Below are 5,054 nucleotides of genomic sequence, written 5' to 3'. Positions count from 1 at the left end.
TGAAGAGACAAATTTTTGTATAGATGTCTGCCTGGTAAGCAAATTAAGGGTCTTTGTCATACCCATATGTCCTGCCATAGGCACATCATGTGACAATTCCAAGATCTTGGTGCGCATAGTAGGGGGTATGTAGAGTTTGTCGTTGTAGTAGAGGAAGCCTTCTGCATCAGCACTTAGTTGTGGTGGAGGTGAATCCAAACCTATACTGTGTAGAATCTCTTCCTTCAAGGAACGGACAACCCCAATAATACGCTTGTAGGGTATTATAGGAACGGAAGGGATTTCGGAGCAATTATCTTCAGTTAATCGTGATAGCACATCCGCTTTTTTATTCTTGTCTGCAGGTGTGTAGGTCACCAGGAAGTTAAATCTTAGGAAGAATAGTGACCATCGTACCTGCCGGTGGGAGAGGGTTTTGTTAGTCTGAAGATATTGAAGATTTTTATGATCTGTATATATGAGTATTGGTAATCGGGTGCCTTCAAGTAGATGTTGCCAATTCTCCAGAGCCAGTTTTATAGCAAGCAGTTCCTTTTCACCCACTGGGTAATTCACCTCTGGGCTGCTTAGAGATTTAGAGAAGAAGGCGACTGGATGGAGTGGTGAAGTATTCGTTGGTCGTTGGGAGAGTACTGCTCCTACTGCCATATTTGACGCATCTACTTCCAGAATGTATTGGAGGGATGGGTCTGGATGGCGTAGAATGGGAGCAGAGGTAAAGCTTGTTTTTAACAAGCGAAAAGCTTCATTTGCTTCATCTGACCATTTGAATGGTTTCTTAATACTTGTGAGTTGTGTGAGAGGTCTCACAATGGCAGAGAAGTTCCTGATGAACTTTCTATAGAAGTTTGAAAATCCAAGGAATCGCTGTAGTGCTTTGCCGGTGGTTGGTATAGGCCAATCCTGAATACAGGATATCTTACTCATATCCATCTTGATTCCTGTTTTGGATATGATGTATCCTAGGAATAATACTTCTTCTTTATGAAATAAGCATGTTTTTAGTTTCACGTATAGATTGTGTGTGAGTAATCTGGATAACACAAGTCTTACATGTTTTATATGTTCAGACAAGGATCGTGAATAAATAAGTATATCGTCCAGATATACCACAACACAGACATCAAGTAAGTATCTAAAGATATTGTTTAGGAATCGTTGGAAGGCTGCGGGAGAGTTACATAGCCCAAATGGCATTACAAGATATTCGAACAATCCGTATCTGGTTCTGAATGCTGTCTTCCACTCATCTCCATCACGGATTCGGATTAGATTGTATGCCCCTTTCAGGTCCAATTTTGAAAAGTAGGTAGCTCCACGCACTTGTTCAATGAGTTCAGGGATAAGAGGCAAAGGATAGCGATCTTTTACTGTAATGGCGTTCAATTGCCTATAGTCGATAATAGGCCTGAGACTTGAGTCTTTATTGCGGACAAAAAAAAGTCCTGCAGCTGTGGAAGAAGTGGAAGGTCTAATAAAACCTTTTGTCAAATTCTCATCCAAGTATTCCTTGAGATGGGAAAGTTCATCCTGTGAAAGAGGATAAACATGACCAAAAGGCAATTTACTATTTGGGAGTAGATCAATAGTGCAATCATAATCCCTATGGGGAGGCAGTACTTGAGCATTTTTCTCAAGAAAAACTTCGGACAGATCCTGATAGCATAGTGGTGCAATCTCATCTGACACCACAGACCGGATCTTTCCCTAAGACGGGAGGTTACATGTACTCTCGCAATAGTAAGAGAGGAAGGTTAGGGTCCGTTTCTTCCAATCTATGGTTGGTTGATGTGTGTGTAACCAGGGAAGTCCCAAAACAATGGGAAAATGGGGCGAAGATAATAGGTCGAAGGTAGTGGTCTCCGTATGAGACTCGTTAGTGGTGACTAGGAGTGCTTGTGTCTGATTTGTGATTGGGCCAGAAGATAACGGAATACCGTTAATAAGACTCACAGAGACAGGCTTAGGTTTTGAAATAATAGGTACTTTATTTAAAGTAGCAAAACGTATATCGATATAATTTCCGCAAGATCCTGTGTCGATCATGGCTTTAGTGGTAATCCTAGTCTGGTCCCACTGCAATGTCAAACGAACAAAAAGATAAGGGTTAGTAAATGAAGTTGTCAATCCCCCTAGGAGGACATGTAAACACTCACCCTCTTTTTTGCGGACAAGGGGACAGACGCTTATCATGTGATCCGGGGATGCGCAGTACAAGCAAAGATTACTGGATCGTCTCCTGGCTCTTTCAGTAGTTGATAAAGGTGGGCGTATGGTTCCTACCTCCATAGGAGTAGGGTCAACGGCCGAAATCCGAGAAGGACTGGACAATGGCATTCCCATTTTTTCAGCCTTTCTTTCTCGCAGCCTCCTGTCTATGTTGATACTGAGTTGTATCAAAGCATCCAGGGTGTCCGGTAAATCCGCTCGGGCGAGCTCGTCTTTAACGGCTTCTGATAGGCCGAGTCTAAATTGAGTTCTCAGAGATGTATCATTCCACCCTGAATCAAGGGTCCATCTTTTGAACTCTGCTACAAAGTCTTCTACAGGTCTCCTACCTTGTTTCAAGGACCTCAATTGAATATCGGCAGTACTCTGCCTATTGGGGTCATCATATAGACTAGCGAGTTCCGCTAGGAATAAAGCATAGGAGTTGAGAAGCTGATCATTTTTCTCAAAGAGAGAGTCTGCCCAGGCCCGTGGATCACCCGTTAGGTATGAAATAATAGTACAGACTTTGATATGATCAGTAAGGTAGGTACGAGGTTTTAGCAAGAAAAGTAACTCACAGGCGTTTTTGAATTCACAAAATTTTTTGCGATCACCTGTAAACACTAGAGGAGGATTTATTTTGGGTTCAGGGGGCTGAGCAGCGGCAAGTTGTGATAGACGGGTTACCTGCTGCTTCAGAGCCTGATTGTCTTCTTTTAATTCAGTAAGAGCGTGTATTAACGCAGTCACTTGTTGTTTTAATTGTGTCACTTGAGTGGGTAAATCTGCTGAATCCATTTTAGGTTCGTTCAATCTGTAACGCTCCTGCGTTTTCTGAAACAAGATGGATTTGCAGCTGCAGAAAAACTCCACTCAGCAGTCATGTAGAGATACGTTGAAACACCAATTCCAACTCCCAAGACTCATCACTGTGGTCTGTCTGATTCAGCATACAAATATACACACTCAATAAGATGTTCCTGGAGTGATAGATGTATATAGCAGTATAGTGGTGATGAGCTGAAGAGACAGGTATGAACAGTGACAATAGGTGAACAGCACTTGAGAGAAATGTTCATGAGAGCATAGATGGTAACAGGTAGGATGCAGATAGGTTAGCAATCATGTATCGTAGTAGGTGGTAGGATAGCAGATGACATACAGGAAAGACTAACCCAGTGCAAGGATAGATGTTAGTAGGCTCAAGAGCTAGCAATCTAATTAGTGCAGATGATAGTAACAGTCCTTAATATGCAGAGCTAGATAGTGTAAGCTTAGTAGGAAGGTTATGGAGGATTCCCCTGCGGGGTACTTATCACTAATAGCAAGCAGTAGTAGAGAGGTTCGGTATTAGCGAGTGATCCGGTAGCGGGATACAGGGATCAGTAGCGAGGTTCCGACAGCGAGGTACGCTTGCAAGCATATGAGCTTCAAGGCAGGTCAGCAACAAGGCACATTGAACGAACATGTGAGTGAGAACGCCGGCGGTTGAAATAGCCGCTCTGCGGCGCTCAGTGATGACAGCATCGGTCTTAAAGGTGTATGCGCACCTACCAGAAGAGAATGGTGGGACGCATACACTGAAGTGGAAAGTGGAATAGGGGTACCAGAGGTACCAGAACATTACACACTGATGGTATTTTTTGAAGTGTTTGGGGACATTATGCTTATCTTTACCTTTCCGGATTCTATTTATGTGCTCTCCTACTCTTACATGTAAGGCCCTTGTGGTCCTGCCCACATACTGGTAACCACACTTACATTCAAGCATGTACACAACCCCTTTTGTTTCATATGTGATGAAATCTTTGAGGATGTGCACCTCTTGTGTGGCTGTGGCCACGAATTCTTTCCTTTGCTTAATATTACCTTTAGAGGTCTTACAGGCCGCACAGTTGCCACAGGCATAGAATCCCTTTAAAGAGGGAATGAGCGCATTACCAGATTTAACAGGTGGGTCAACCACTCCGGGGGCTAGCCGGTCTCTGAGTGTGGGTGCCCTCCGATACACAAACCTCGGCTTAGCCGGGAGTGCAGGGCCCAATATCCTGTTATGCTGTAGAATAGGCCAATACTTGGCCACAATTTTTTCAAACTTTCTGTACTGGATATTGTAATCCAGCAAAAAGCAAAATTCATTACTGGAGGTAGTTTTTCTAGAAGGCACTAGTGTAGTTTCCCTTGCGGTGGTGCTAACTCTAGAAAGTTCTCTCTCAATATGTTCAGGGTCATACCCTTTTTCCAGAAATCTTGATGCCAATTTTTTAGATTGGGACTGGAAATCCTCTTCCAAGGAGCAGTTCCTTTTTATCCTCAGGAACTGCCCTCTTGGGATATTATACAACCACAGGTTATGGTGGCAACTGCCTGTGGGTATATAAGAATTTCTATTGGTCGGCTTGAAGTATGTTCGAGTTTTCAAGCTACCATCTTTTTTAAAAATCTCCAAGTCAAGGAAAACAATACTCTCAGTATTTATATTCCATGTCAACTCAATATTCCGAGTGTTGGAATTGAGTCGATCCATGAAATGTTGTAAACTGGTCATGTCCCCTTTCCATATCAGCAGAAGGTCATCGATAAAACGACGGCAGCAGCTCAGCGGGGGAGGACGGTTTGTAAAGATGACCTCTTCCTCCCAGTGTGACATAAACAAGTTAGCCACACTGGGGGCAAACCGTCCCCCCCATCGCCACTCCTTTTACTTGTAGGAAATATTTCTTGTCATACCAAAAATAGTTCTTTAGCAGACAGAAATCTAAACACTCTACCAAAAATCTCCGATGTTTCAATGGCAAATCTGACTTATTTAGTGCCCATTTTACTGAGCTCAGAGCATCTTC

Source organism: Pelophylax lessonae (genome assembly GCF_965119305.1).
Source record: "Pelophylax lessonae genome assembly, chromosome: 3".
Taxonomy (NCBI): Eukaryota; Metazoa; Chordata; class Amphibia; order Anura; family Ranidae; genus Pelophylax; species Pelophylax lessonae.
The sequence above is the reverse complement of the archived record's forward strand: the minus strand, read 5'-3'. Positions refer to the sequence as shown.